Source organism: Phyllostomus hastatus, unplaced genomic scaffold (assembly GCF_019186645.2).
Source record: "Phyllostomus hastatus isolate PE091 unplaced genomic scaffold, TTU_PhHast_1.1 phas_scaffold_78, whole genome shotgun sequence".
In the NCBI taxonomy this organism is placed as follows: domain Eukaryota; kingdom Metazoa; phylum Chordata; class Mammalia; order Chiroptera; family Phyllostomidae; genus Phyllostomus; species Phyllostomus hastatus.
The window spans coordinates 114,850,155-114,866,559 of NW_025334041.1; positions in this window are offsets into that span (position 1 = coordinate 114,850,155).

A 16,405-nucleotide genomic window follows, 5' to 3' on the forward strand; every position below is an offset into this window, starting at 1 on the left:
CTGACCATTTTATCTACATTAACTAATTTGTTAAGATGTAGTCATTTATGTATTCCCTTATAATCCTTTGCATTTTCTTAAAGTCAATAGTGACTTCTCTTTCACTTCTTGTTTTTTTTCTTTTCTTTCCTTTTTGTCAATCTAGCTAAAAGTTAGAATAAAGATTATATTCTAATCTTTATTTCCTTTACCAGTGCTCCTTGTTTCTTCATGTCAATTTTAGTTACTTTTGAGGGTCTTTTCCTTTCAGCTGAAGGAATATTTTGCCTTGTAATATATATGCCTTGTAATATTTTTTATGGGGCAGGTCTGCCAGCAACAAAGCTTCTCACTTTTGTTTATACTGGCAATGTCTTAATTTCCTCCTCATTTTTAGAATAGTTTTGTCAAATACAGTATTCTTAGCTGACAGTCTTCTTTTCACCACTTTGAATATGTCATACAACTATCTTCTGGCCTCCATGGTTTCTTCTCAGAAATCAGCTGTTATTCATATTGACCCTATCTGGATGTGATGAGTTGTTTCTCTCACTACTTCAATAATCTGTCTTTGTCTTTTGCTTTCAATAGTTTGATTAAGATGTGATTTCTTTGACTTGGCTCTACTTGGATCTTGTTGAGCTTCTTGAATATATAGATTAATAATTTTCATTCAATTTGGGAAGTTTTTGAACATGATTTCCTCAAATATTCTTTCAGATCCTTTTCCTCTTTCCTTACCTTCTGATACTCCCATGGTGTATCTGAGGCTCTCTCCATTCTTTTTTTCTTTCTGTTTGTCAGGCTAGAAAATATTTATTGTCCCATTTTCAAATTCTCTGATTCTTTCTTCTTCCAGCTCAAATCTGCTGCTATTGAGATCCTCAAGTGAATATTTTCATTTTCAGTCATACTTTTCAACTCAGATATTCTATCTGATTCTAATAATTTTTATCCCTTTATTTATATTCTCTATTTGATGTGACATTGCTCCCATACTTTACTTCATTTCTGTCAACATGCTTTCCTTTAGTGGTTTGAACATACTTATAGCAACTGATTTAAAATCTGCCTAATAATTTAGGATATTCTAGTAATATCTGGGCTTCTCCAGGGTCAGTTTTTATTGACTTCTTTTTTATCTCCTGTGTGTGAGTCATACTGACCTTTTCTTTACATACCTTGAACTTTGAACTTATAGTCAAATAGTAAATATTTTAAATAATATGGCAACTCTGGAAATCAGATCTTCCACCTAAGTTTTGTTATTGTTGCTGTTCATTTAATGGCTTTTGTGGATGAATTATATAAAATTTATATTATTCATTACATGTGGCTACCAATGTCTCTGCTCAATTAGCTTTGAATCAGCTATAATTGGATAGAGATTTTCTTTAACATCTAGAACCAAGCAATCACCCAGGACTTGCTAAGGGGCTTTGTGTGGGTTATTCTTTCATTGCCTGGCGGGTAATTCACTACATTACCTCAGTCTTCACTTTCTTCTTGAACAGAACTGTATCGCAGCCAGAAATGAGAGACAAGAGCCTTCTCAGGTTATTCCTAGACATGGACACAGCTTTGCACCTGGGCATGGCCCTCTGGATCCCCAGGAATACATCAGAGCTCTTCAAAGCCTCCATGAACATCTCACTACCCAGCTTCTCCTTTTGGCCAGCTTTTTGCATGGCCCAAATATTATTGTCACCTCAGGCAGCTGCAATGCTAAATAATTGCCACAGATTATTTTCAACAAATGCCTCAGGGGAAAAACCTGTTAACAATGAGTCAGTCAAGTCAAATAAAGACAAGCCCTGACAATGAGGCTTCCAGGGAACTGACAGACAAGCCAAATAATGACAACTGTCCAAGAACCAGGGCTTTTTAGGAATCTTCAAACCCATTCTGCCCCTTCCTGGCTACAAGGCTACTGATTTTCTTGGGTACCATTATGTCAAAGCTAGTGAGAGGGGGTAGAATTAATCAAATTTAAGCTCTACAAAGCTCACTGTTCTTACCAAGGTTTAAATATTTTTCTTGAAGAAATAGTCCTTTAATTAAACTTAATTAAACAAGCCTTTAATTAAATTTCTAGATCTCTGGAAATGTTGATTTTGACAATTTTGGTCAATGTTCTCATTGCTTTTATAGAAGAGTGGGTTTTTGAGGGTTCTTACTCCATCCACTATTGCAGAAGTGCTCTCCTATGTCATATTATATTTAAAAAGCATCTGTCTCCTTCATGACCTTAAGTTACATTACCAGGCCCTCTCCTATTCTCTTTGGCTTAGGAGGTACTAAGTCCTGTCATTCCTTTATGATCCCTGATACTTTGATTTTTTTAGTTTACTGGAGCAGACAGAGGAAAAGCAATTTAAACACACTTATTTTTTATCTTTCTCATTTCTCAACAGTGAAGAGGTAAATATAGAAGAGGGAAAAGCTAAATTCAAAACTTTTCTCTGCTGTAGCTTTAAGATTTGCATTTTATGAAAAATTTACCCCAAAGACCGTTTTGGTTACATCACTGATTTTCTCTCATCAGTCCAAAAGTGTAATTGGATTCAAACTTTATGCATAATATACATAACATAAGTAGTAAGCATGTTTCTGGTTAAGTTAGAACACACCTAAGGACCCGATGAAACTGAAGGGGGAAATTATAGTCGGATAGAATCCAATGACATGCAAACTGGGTACTTTACATTTTGCATCAATTAAAAATAAACTAGAGCAGTAAGCCTAGCAGTTTGGTGTTGCCTATCTATATCTCATCACATCCATGTCAACATTGTTTAATTTATCACATATTTGTGTTACCTTATTCTTGTGAGGCTGCATTACACATAGAATTCTCCTAAAGTTGTAAAGTGGGAAACACTGTGTTTCTAAGTGTGTCAGCACCACCAGGAGCTAGAAACGGGAGCCTGTCCTGACTTTTCATTATTCACCAAGACTGATACGACACGGGATATGAACAAACAAAGGCAGGCTGAGTTCCTTCATTCTTTATCCTCCTTCAAGACAGAACAAAGAATCCAGTTTTTGTTATTCAGCAGAGGCAAGATGGTACTGATCATCACTAGGAAATATGAATGAAACAAAATAATGCTATCCTGGCATTATGAATTTTTATTTAGATGAATGCATGAACATTGCTTCCAAGAGTAAACAGATCCCAGTCCTATAGTTAAACCTAACTACCTATCCATATTACAAATAAAAATATATTAGCTAAACAATGTAAAATATTTCTAATGATTGTTTATTAGAATGATTTATGCAGCTTTAAAATGTCCACACGAAATACCATAAACTACCCTTTCAATTCATGCTCTGTTTACTAAAGGTATGGCTTATTTGTCTTATTAGGTCTTTTGCTTACTCACAGTTCTTTCCATTTGCAACTGATTCCTTCTTTTTTCAAATTTCACATCATAAATACACGTTGAACACTACAAAAGGTGCAATACTGGTTAGACACTCCACAAAATATAAGGGAGAGCTTTTCTCATCAACGAAACTAAAATGAAGTAAAGAAGGTGGTAGTGGAGGAAGGAGAGTATTTATTCTGTTTACTAACATTCAATACCCCGTTGATCCAGGACACTTTTGATTCAAAAACAGTATCTTTCTCTTCCCCCTCTCTTAAAGTGACCTTCTGTCTGACTTCAATGACATTCATTAGCAGATAACCATTCCTGAGGCTATATTTCAGGTAATGTTTACTAAAATACACAGCACCTAGTTTCTTAGCAGAATGCTCACCAAATACTCTCAACATATACTTGAGAGAGCACTAAAGGACAAGAGATCCCAGACCCAAGGAGGGCTTTGCTGTAAGCAGTGGTCCAGAGACAAAGAAGGGTCCTTTGTAAAATGCTGGTTAGGAGAATGGAGTCTCACTTATATATGGACTTTTTGTCCTGCTACCTAAGAAAATGAGGAAGAAAATATTTACACATAGAGAGGTAAAGTCTTTAAGATTAGCCATTATTTAAATAAAATTCCTTCACAGGTGAAATACAAAACATTCTGTTTGCTTACTGACATACTTGGTGAAACTATTGACAATACAGGACAGACAGAAAAAAAATTAAGATGGAAAAGAAATGAAAAGTATGAACAAGAAATATTTGCAGCGAGAGGAGTTTAGGTCAAGGAATTTAGGAGGGTAGAAAGGCAGGGAGAGTGAACGGTGCTCCTAAGTGCTCCGTTTTATCCCATCTGCAGTCTCCTTTCATTCTTCTGCTTTGCTCAAAGGAGGAAATGGAAGCCAGACTGTCTGATCTAATCACATGCCTGGCTAAAAGTTCCCATTATTTAGAGTTACCCATCCAAATTTTAATACGCATACAGATTACCAAGGCATCTCATGCAAATGCAAATCCCGATTCAACAGCTCTGGGCTGGGGCCCCAAGGTGATGTCCATGCTGCCGATCTGCAGACCCATACTTCTAATAGGCGGAGGAGGTTCCTTCTATGGGAGAAACCGAACTATCAGCCTAGTGAATGTTGAGAATTTTTCTACTTTCTGGTATCAGTGTAGGAATAAGCGTTGTGCTACAACATCATGTTTGATCTCAAATATTTAAAAAAAGATGACAAATAATGACATGACATTACATACTCATTGATTTATTCATTTCACAAATAATTATTAAGCACTGCCCTGGCTGGGTGACTTAGTTGATAGGAGTGTCATCTCATGCAACAAAAGTTTGAGGGTTTGATTCCCATTCAGGGCTCATACCTAGGTTGCAGGTTCAATTGCCATTCAGGGAATACACAGGAGGCAACTGATTAAGATCTCTCTCTTTCTCCCCCTCTCCCCCCGCACCAAATTCATCAAAAATATCCTTGGGTGAGGATCAAAAATAACTACTAAGCACCTACTTACTCTGTGTCACACACAGTTCTGCACTTTGAGGACAAACGTAAAAACAGAGCAAAGTCCCTGCCCCCAGGATGATGATTATACTTTAAGGGTGAGGAGGACAGATTACAAGCAAATAAATACACACCACAAGGCAAGATGGTAAAAAATAAAACCAAAGCAAAGCCAGATGAGAGGGCGGGTGGTGCTGTTTTGCCAGAAAAGACCTCTGGTTTTGTCACCCTATGTGTGTAATCCAGCCCCTCTTTGGAAAGTACCAAAGTCAGTCAATACAACTCCTTCCCAATTCACTTATACTCGCTTTACAACAAGAGGGAAAGAAAAAATCTCCCAAACCCTCCAGCTGTGTAGAGCCAACCAAGTCTTAAATATTTAGCCACACCAGGAAGAGCTTGCCAATTTTAACAAAGTATGTGGCCCTTATCCCAAAGCCAAGCTGGAAACCAAGCAGAAAGATCAAAAGAATGATTACACCCTTCAAGTTCCACCTGCCACAGTCCCAGCATACTCAGGACTCAATATGACAGCCATCCTTAATTTCCCCAGCTGGCTCAAGAAGCTCAGTGGTTTTATACAGATCAAAAAGAGAAGCAATAAAACAATTCAACGCATCTTAATAAGTCTTCATCTCTATTGCTTTGTCTCATCTGTTTACAGTATGTTGTTTATTTATCAATTTGTTTAGTTTGTACAAGACAGCCCACAATACACTTTAATCCAGGCTTTCCTGATATGAGAACTTAATATATAGAAACATAACACAACAGCTCTTTTTTCCCCTCAACATTATGCCCTGGGAAAAATACTAGATTCTGCAAACTGTATTGTTTGTATCTCTGTTTGTCAGAGCTGTTTGTAAACTGCAAAAATGTCCTTGCCCTTTCCTTTCTATCTCTTACCATGGATGAAAACCTACCACGTGAGAGACATATATCTTCAACCAAGGAACAAATAATCCCAGAGGGCAGGAAGCTTTTGGTTTTATTTGCATCTGTCTAATTTGACTTATGCGGAATTGTGCCCCCTCCCACCACAGCATTTTAATGTGTTTACATGTTACAACTCCCTGAAGACTCAGCTGATAAAATTCTGCCTTGGAACTAATTATACTTGGAGACAATCCTACTCTCCATGGATACACTCTTGAGTTAGAAACTTCAAATCCTGATGTTTAAACGAGTCCAGAGCTCCTCCCTGCGGACCTCATCTGTGAATGCTGCTCCTTCCTTGATCAATTTACTACAGGAAAAATCATCTGAGAGGCACCTTTGTAAAGAGATCCTCAGATTTGAGGACAAATGTGTGTAAAATTGACATGTCTGTTTAAAGTATAAATTATGCTGCCAAGTAAATACTCATTGAGGTAGTACTTAATTTTGGATTAAATCCGGCTGGTGGATTTCCTGTATAAATGTCCAGTGAGTCACCCTTCCTCATAGGCTAGCGCAGTGCATTCTGTGCTGTTCGGAGACGATGACTATGTGACCTGCCATTCATGGGACGTGACATAGGGTTGTGCTATCTTCCCTACTCTTCGAAGATTTACTAGCTTGGTCTGAAATGCTATACAGCGTAACAGCCAAGTCTCAAGTATGGCAGGAAAGGCTGGCACTATGAGTGTGTGACCAGTACAGCCACACAGGGGTGCTTGGAGTTTCATGCACTTCAGCCTTTGTCTTAAAATTTTTAATAATTTTATCTTTGAATTTGTCCAATGAGATGATGCAGCATGCGCCAGGGTCTGGAGCCTTGGCTGGGGGGCAGCCCTGCTTACCGCTGCCCCCCTGGGATGGGTTGTCGGCTGCCGGGTCCTGACCCTGCGCTGCTGCAGGCCCCACTCAACCTCCTACCCCCACCCAAGCCCCCTCTAGGCTGGTAGCACCAGAGCACGCTTATTTAGCAGAGGACTTGGCCAGGGCAAGCTTCTCACCTGCCCCTGACCCAGGTACTGATCACATTCTGCTGTGGCAGTGGCAGTCACCTGGGGATCACCTGTCCACTGTTGGTTAAGAAAGCAACTCCATGGGGCGTGGGGAACGATTTCCCTCGGAGCTCTAGCGCTGACAGAACAGGGCGCCAGGCAGCCGGTGGAGCCGTGTCCAAGTCCCAAGCACCTGTGAGCGTCTACCCTCATCCAACACGTATCCCCATGCCCAAGGGACTGTGGCATTAAGTAGCAAGAAAAAGGCACTGTGACAGGTCCAGAGAAACTGCAGAAGAACAGGGACGGTTTTATAAAGGGGTTGGCAAAAGTCGGTTTACAGCTGTGAGTACGTGAAACACAGTTTATTCTTGTGTTATTATTTATTAATTATTTCACTGTTCTCCAGACAATGGTAAGCCCACTTTTGCCCACCTCATAATTTAGTACCTTCAGTGGCACTTTAGTCTTGTTTTAAACAAGGGCCCCACATTTTCCTCTTGCCCCGGGTCCTTCAGGTTGTGTGATCATAACGAATGCGTGTGTTCTCCTGAAATACAGATGCTGCAGCCCTAACCTCCACGGTGATGGAGAGGAGGCCTTTGGGAGGTGATGCGGTTTAAATTAGGTCCCGCTCTCACGATGGCACTTGTGTCCTAACAAGAAGATGGGGAGAAGGGCCCTGTGAGCACAGAGCGAGAAGACGATTGTCTGCGATTACCAGGAGCCAATCTGCTAGCTCCTTGATCTTGGACTTGCCAGCCTGTGGAACTGTGAGGAATAAATGTCTGTGTTTTTGAGCCACCTAGTCTATGATATTTTGTTCTAGCAGTCTGAGCCGACACCCGCCTTGAATATATGTTTTAACCAAAAACATATAATGGTTCCAGAAAATTTCCAAAACTCCATATCTTCTTGTTGAACGATTTGTCCAACTGGATGTAGAGAAGCTGCTAGTGATTATATGAAAAGAATAATTCATTGTTGGCCAACTCAGGGGATGTAGGCTGTAACTCAGTTTCGCAATGTGTAACTCTAGCTTCAGAAACCACCTTCGTAGTTTTCAATAAAATATTTCATCGGATAGAACCAGTCGCACATAAAGAAGCCACCACTCAGACACATATGGGTGGCTTAATTCCTTCTTCAAATGTTTGCAATTATGAGCCCCCATTTGTTGTAACAGAAGTGTTAACACTGAAGGGAAATACACCAACTGGTTGATGCTAATTAGCCTGCATTTTCTCCTAAATAATTGAGGAACATTTTAGAAAAGGTGTGGATTGAAATCTGGAATCTGAGGTCATGTTCCTGGAGCATTATGTAAGGGACATAATTAGAGAAAGTTTGAACAGTGGCTTACAGGCGGAAGATTTCCTGGGGACGCAGAAAGAACAGGAAAGTATGTCTTAGGACATGGGGGAAACAATACTGACGAAAGGCTGACTGCAACCAAAGCATTGAAAATGAGCGGGGAGTAGGGAGCCACTGAGGCTTTAAGGGATTAAAATGGCGAAGGCAGAACAATGGAGCTGGCTAGCACTGCACTTCACACTGAATGAAGGGGAAGGGCAATTCCTGACCTGAGAACATGGTGGTGTGACTCTGAGCTGACATGGTAAGACTGAATTCTCGAAGCCACAGAGGCGAATCCATGCCACTGGTCTGCAGCCACACCTTATATGTCACTGCAAGGTCCGAAATGACCAGGGACAGAAGAACCAATGTGGCAATATAGGCTAAGAGGTGAAAACAAAACAAAAAATACCCAGCTGATCAAGAGCTAAGGACTGGGGAGACAGCGAGGTGTAAATAGGACGTCAGCACTAACTGGGAGGTGTGCTCCTACAGCAACAGTGGTGCCCCGCAGACACTGAGGAGGCAAGCTTCTCAGAGAAGTGGGGGAAGCGCTTCAGGGAGCAGAGCCGGGCCTGCCCAGCGAGGGAGCCATCAGGGAGCCATGGGGAGAGTGCAGGGCCCCAGCAGCAGCCCTGCTGGATCCTCCACTGCAGATAAACCCACCTTAGATCGGCAGGCTCCAGCTCGCGCCGGTGCACTCAGGCCTGATTCCTCAGTGACACAGCCTCCCCGGAAGGGCACTGACCCTGCCCCCAGAAGCTCTCCCTTTCCCACCATGAACTTCAACTTCGAACTTCGAACTGCGCGGGATGAGGACCACTTAGCACGGTCTGCCTCACATTAAACACAGAGGCGATCACTCACGCTTAATGAATAAATGAGATGTAAAAGCCTTTCCAAGATCAAGAAAAAAGGTTCTTAGTGTTTTCTACCAAGTAGACAAATCATTAATCTACATTCTTTCCTCTCTCAATTACCCTGAGGTCTTCAATTTCACTTTAAATACATTGTTTAATCTAAACTGGCGTTTTTAGCAAGAAATAGGAAGAACCAGAAGAGCACACTGGACTTATTAGTGACATAAACCTTTGCCTGGATTCATTGTTAAGTGGACATGAGATGTGGGCAGAATGTGCTAAAACACCTTTACGGTATTTGTCATAGCTAATAGTTACTATGTGTCGTAACTACGCACAATATATATAAAGCCGTGTGTCTGCAGACACAATATTTATGGGTGAGTCTACCAAACTCAAATAGTTTGATTATAGCTTGGCTTTATTGTTTCCTTTCATATTTTTAGGCTATTGTATTATATTTTACCTTTTGATTCTATTCCTGGTAGAAATGTATTTAATATTTCTTCATTTCCTGAAGTTTCCTGGACCTGTGAGTCCATCAAGAAATGAACATCAGACTAGTTCTTCAGCGTCTGAATTGCTTTGGGGGAGGTGAACGCTAAGAAACAAGGTCCCTGTCTATTTAGTTCAAGTCTCCTTCCCATTTGCTGCAGAAAGTCGAGTCTACAGCTCCACTGTTTAGAAGCTTTGTAATCTGATAAATTTGGAAGTTCTAAATATTCTTTTACCTGAAATAGTCCTCTTCTAAGCTCCTATAGCTAAAAGGAAGGATAATCATCGATTTTTTTTAAGGTCATCCACCGTCTCAGGGGTGTCAAACTCATGTTCACCGGGGGCCACATCAGCCTCATGGTTGTCTTCAAAGGGCCGAATGTAATTTCAACTCCTTAACAGTTAAGGAGTAGTTACATTTATACAGTCCTGAAATTATTTCTAGAGCCTAGATCATTCAATGCCCTTAAATAGTAAAGTTCAAGGGATATTACAATGAGTTTTTTTTAATATATGTAAGAAGCAATGTGCAGCTTTGCTAGAATGTTCTGTCTCAAAGCACAACTTACAGCAGAGTTTCTGAACATCATTGTGTTACAAACCTCTTTGGTGGTCTGGTGTAAAACTTATGCATGCTTTATCAGAATAATATTCCTAAATGCATAAAGTAAAATGTATTAGATTATAAAGGAAACTAACAATACTAAAATATGATAACCAAAATACTTCTAAACTATTATAGAGTGCCTTTAATGACAATTTAATCAGAAGAACCAGAAAAGAGTCTAATAACCACAGTAACTTTAAAGTAGTGATAACCAAGAAAGATATTTCAAGACGCTGAAACTACTGTGATGTGATATTAAAATATCTGTGATTTCTGTTGATATCGAAAGCCCAGGTACTGATAATAAATTGGGAAATCCTGGATATTCTTTTACCTGAAATAGTCATTTTCTAAGTTCCTATAGCTAAATGGAAGAATAATCATTGATTTTATTTAAGGTCATCCACCCTGTAGATCACAGGTGGCAAACACAAGGCCCGTGGGCCAAACCCGGCCCTCCACCTTGTTTTATCCCACCCAGCACCTTGTTTCTACCTGGCAGCAGCTCGGAGCTCCTTGCCCCTAGTTAAGGAGTAGTTACATTTATACAGTCCTAACATTACATTCTGCCCTTTGAAGGCACCTGCGAGGCTGATGTGGCCCCTGGTGAACATGAGTTCAACACCCCTGATGTAGATCATTCATGTGTTGTTGTCTGCATTTGTAATGAAAGCGCTGAATTTCAGATAGATGTGATTTTTCCACTGAAAGTTCCTGGGCCGTATTTTCTATCCTCGAACACACAAGGAGCCCATGGATCAGGGTGAAAATCTCCTGAATTCAATGGATTTCATTCCTTTTTTAAAAAATGCAATATTAGCTTCCTCACTGGGCTATACATCACTTGGAGAACATTTCCCAGTGTTAAATGATTGTAGTAACTTTAGTGCTGACATATATAATTGCTGCTTTTAGTATAAATACAGAAATACCCTTTAATTCCAGCCTTTGAGTTCTCCATATGCAATTCATTACTCTGGTGAATTGGAGACTCCATTATACAGATACTATGAAGTTTGTGGGAAGGAGGTTCATCTTGGATTACTTCCAAGGATACTGAGGTATCAAAATGGCTTGTTTTCAAATGGCCTCCACTGCAAGGTAAGTCCAGAGTATGAACTCCATGGAAAACATTAAAAGGAGGCTTCCATGAGGCTGCTCCACTGAATCAAATCTGCTTCTAATTGAATAGTGTGTAATGTTTAGACTTCCCCAGATTAGTGGTTGATTTCCTGGCAAAACTTTGTAAACACCAAATAGTCAATAAATTACCATCTACAAAGCAGGAAATTTTAAACGCCTACCAAATGTAACTCCCTTCTCACAAGCACCGAAATGTTTTTTTCTGAAAGAAGCTCCGTTTTCAAATACAGCGTGTTGTGGCTCACAATTTTCTGTGCTTTACAAACTACTAGAAGACTGCTAATTGATTGCCTTCCTCATTTATTTTGCAAGGAACTTACCATAAATCTTAATAATGACAATTTACTTCCTTGCTCTAGACCAAGTTGCATTATTAATCAAACTGGTTTAGTTTGGGTTGCAAACCGAAATATTTCAGTGAGCAATTGTTTAATGGAGAAGAAAATTTCAGTGTGCTGTTCCAAGTCGGATCACTTATGCAATAGTGCCATCTAGTGGATGCTCACCTGAAATACAGGGAACTAGTAAATTTTATGTTCTGATTCAGGTAAAGTCTAAGTTTCTTTTCAAAAGAGATTTTGTTGCATGTATACTTAGGAGACATTGTACATCCTCAACGAAAGTATCTGAGCTGGTATCTCCCAGAAAAATACTTGAAAGAACTAAATTTTGAAAACACAGTTTGAAATTTTATTTTTATAAGACCTGGGACAGCTAGTCTGAGGAATACAAAACAAGGATGTCATTTACAGTCTTATGAAGTTCCTTTTATCCAAACTACTGCCTAGGGTATTCCAAAAGAGCAACATCTTAACTGGGTAATTTCAGGACACTAGAACAATGGCCAAATAAACTACAGATATAGTCATGGAATGATCAGTTACTGAGCAACCAATGTAACACGAATTTGTCCCAGGGAGACAAAAGTGAACAAGTTAAATCCCCTGACTCTAAGGAGCACAAAATATCATTGGGAAGTGAAATAAACAAAAACTATAAACAAGTGCAACCAAAGAAGTGTATACAGCGTGCAGCAATAGCACAGGGTGATAGCACCGACCACCTTTCCAGGACAGAATCAAAAAAGGCCTCCTAGAAGAGTAACAGGGAACTTGGCTCAAAATTAACAATAATGCTTCACGAAATGAAAAGTCCCGAGGCACAATGGCTCCAGGGTAAGTTAATTCAGTAATTCAGTGATAGCATCAAACGCCAAGCGTGAAGGAGAAAGGCAGTGGAAGCTGTCCCGTGTCTGTCCTGTCCGTCCCGTCCCCGTCGCCCGCCGCCCCCTGCCCTCCGGTGGAGAGGGCTATTTTTACTGCTGACATTGCTCAGCGTGCCTGGCACATAGTGCTGAGGACAAGCAGGCTGCCTTTGGACTTCTGGTCAGTTTTTTACTGTCTTTAAACTCTCTACAGGCAATGCAGTCCCTTACTGCCTTTATTGCCCGGTATCCAGTAATGAAGAAGAAAATGGAAAAAATTTTCTGTTAATTCAAGGAGGAAGAAGAATGGAAAGAGAATGCAGTCATCAGTACTTGATAGTGCCTGATTTACATGTCTTGACGGACAGAAACGCAAGCAGTCTTTTCCATAGCAACAGAGAGAGGCCTTCCGTGGGTGGGTCTGCTCCCTCACAGGATCTCTCCGGTCCTGTGCCTTTCCAGGGCTTCTGGCCTCACCCCTGAGACTGCGTTCCTTGTCCTCTGTTTTCATGACTACACCTGAGACGGCCCAGGAAGAAGGCCTTCTTGGGCAGTGCGCATCTTTGGCAGCCTAACGCTCCATGTAGCCATTCCTAAACCAGTCATTGGTCAGGAAAGATGATTTGTAATGATTGGCTTAGTGAAATAAATAGCAATGTGGGGCAGTGTGTAAAACATCCCACAAACTGTGATTTAATAGGAGAGGGAATGGGCAGGGGGTGATGGGTAGACCAAAGGGGGGTGGGTTATGTATGGTTGCTAAAATTACTCTGTGGAGAATATTTTACAAATAAGCTTATATATCTTTATATGTAGCTACAATGAAAATTAACTGGGGTTTTTTTCCAGGAATGCCCAGTATGTTACAATAAACCATATCTAATCAGGAAAGTTACATGTAACCACCCTAGGTACTAAAATAGCAATAGATGGATATTTCCTGAATATAATATATATTATATATGTATTAACATATTTTATATAAGTATAAATGTGTAAAATAAATATTTCATATTACATATGTATATGTAAATCAATATGTGTATAGTTCTATTTCAATCTCAAAGCCAACATAACAGAAATAGAGGCAATCCTATTGAAGTCAATAAAAGACAAGAATTTCCACAGTGATCATTGCCTAGTAGATAGAAGCCGATTCAATTAAACAAAAGAGGGGAATACAAGATATAAAAATTGGAAAGAAATAAAATAATCATTAATTATAAATTATTTAAGTGTGTATCTAGAGAAACAAAAAGAACAGGAAAACCATACAAATAATGAAGTCGCTCTGTAAAGTGGCTAGGTACAAAACAAATGTACAGCTCATTATCAATAACCTTCACCTGGTCAAACAATCAATTAAAAGTCATAAAAAAAGGAATTCTTCACTTAAATAATAATAGCACATAGATTGGCAAGAACAAATTTAAGAAACATGTAAATCTACACAAAACAACTATAAAATGCTCACTGAGGCTGAAAAGACTTGAACAAGTGGAAGGTATGTGCTTGGCTATCTATCAAAAAGGTGTCAAATCTTTATAAATTAATCAAAATTTGACATATACCCATGTTAAAAAACAAAAGAATTTTTTAATTAAACAAGCAGATTCTAATTCACACTGAAAATGAAATGGTATGAAAAAGAAGAGTGATGAGAATAAACTTGCCTTGCCATGCTGGGGTACTGTGCAGCCATAGAAACAATGTAAGACGATTTGTATGTATTCTTCCAAAAGACATTGGAAAGGAGAGAAAACAAGGGTAAAAATAGCATCACCGTGTGCTTGTACACTTTCACAGACTACTTAGAAAGCATCATTTTAAGGTGACAGAAAAAGTGTTTAGGAGGGAACTGAGTATCCAGGAAACAAAATGAGATATGACTATGAATAATGAGAGTAGGCAAAGGATAAGTGTTTGTAGATGAATCAAGTGGGAACTGTTTCAAGCAATACAGTTATTAATTTCTTTACTAATACGAGGCCTGTCCAGAAAAAATCCAGCCACTCTTAATATAATGAGAATAGTTTGTGCAGCATCAATGTAACCTGGCAGCCAAAGAGTGTGGACTATAATGCACATGCATGAACAATGACGACTTCACTGCACTAGTCAGTGGGGGCATAGACGCTGTTGAGTGAGCATGTGTACTGTGTGGCCATAGCATTGAAAATGACTGAGCAAGTAGAATAACAAATCTGCACCAAATTTTGCATTAAGCTTGAACATTCCTCCATGGAAACTATTCGGATGATTCAGAAGGCCACAGTTATGGGCAACTGGTGATTGGCAGCTTCACCACAACAACACACTCACTCATGGGTCACAATTCCTTTTGGCGAAACACCAAATCACCCAGGTGACTCAGCCCCACTACAACCAAGATTTGGCGCCTTGTGATTTCTGGCTTTTCCCAAAACTAAAATCACCTTCAAAAGGAAAAAGCTGTTAGACTGTCAGTGAGATTCAGGAAATTACAACAGGGCAGCTGATGACGACTGGGAGAACTGGGTGAGGTCCCAAGGTGACTATTTTGAGGGGGACTAAAGTGTTTATGTACAATGTTTCCTGCATCTGGTATCTTCTTCAGTAAATGTGTCCATTTTTCATATCACAAGGTTGGATACCTTCCGAACAAACCTCCTATATTATCCTACTTTTCACAAGACGTTTTTTCCCTAGCTCCCTGAATATTTAATTCATTTGTTTTGACTTTTCCAAACATTTGATACTACGCCTTTTCTTCTATGTGCAACTTTTGACCCCCTGACTTCTGATGTTAGTTCTCTAAGTAAACTATAACAGCAGTTTGAATTTTGACCCAAGTTCAGAGGCTTACTATGGGTCATAAAATTGATATAATTTAACCTTCTCTTCAAATTAATTATGAAATGTTGTATGTGTACCTACAGATGCAGGTTGGAGGAATATAGTCGTATAGAAATCCTAATTGCTGGATCTCACTGTATTGAAAAAGTTTCTAATTGCCACTGATTTTTCACCATCTGCATCTGTCCTATAAAGTCAGTTTATATATATATATATATATATATATGTGTGTGTGTGTGTGTGTGTGTGTGTGTGTGTGTGTGTATACACACATATATACACATATACATATATATGTATATATATACATATATACACACTATATATAATATATATATATCATACACACACACACACACACACACACATATATATATGGCAGAATCTCTAGAGTAGTATAATATGGCTGATTTCCTACCAAATGAATTATTAAATCACAGAACAAAGCAATCCCTTCCTGAGTGATGACCGTGTCCCCAGGCGATCTTCACTATTGTCGTTACCGGAGCCTTTGACTTGGCAGCAGGGTTATAAACATCATCTATTATTAACAAGCCATTCACACAATGGACCATACACAGTTCTTTGTCACGGGCCCTCACTTTTTTTTTTTAATATCCACAACATTTACCTTCCTGATGGGGTGCAAAGTCATTTTCCCAACCATTCCAGGAATGCACGCGGCGGGGATGTTCCCCGGGAACACTTTCTCCTAAAGCTTTTTATTATTTTATCCCCAGAGTATGATTTTTCACAGAGACGACACTGGAACAAAATATCCTCTGAATTCCTTTTCATGAGTGAGTTTTAACATGAGTCCATAGGCAAGAATATTTAGATTTTATTCCTAATATCACATTGACAAGATAGGCTGAGATTCCTCATAAATCTCTTTCCAAGCAACACTTCAGGGTCCAAAAATACCCTGACATATGGGTTCAATTAATGAGTTAACACTGACAGGCAAGGAGGTGACACAAACATAGTTAAATAATGAGAGATAGATGAGAGAAAGAGAGAGAGAGAGAGATGAGAGATAGATAGATAGATAGACAGACAGATAGGCAAACAAGTAGGGAATTACCAGGTACCAGTAGCGTTTCCTCA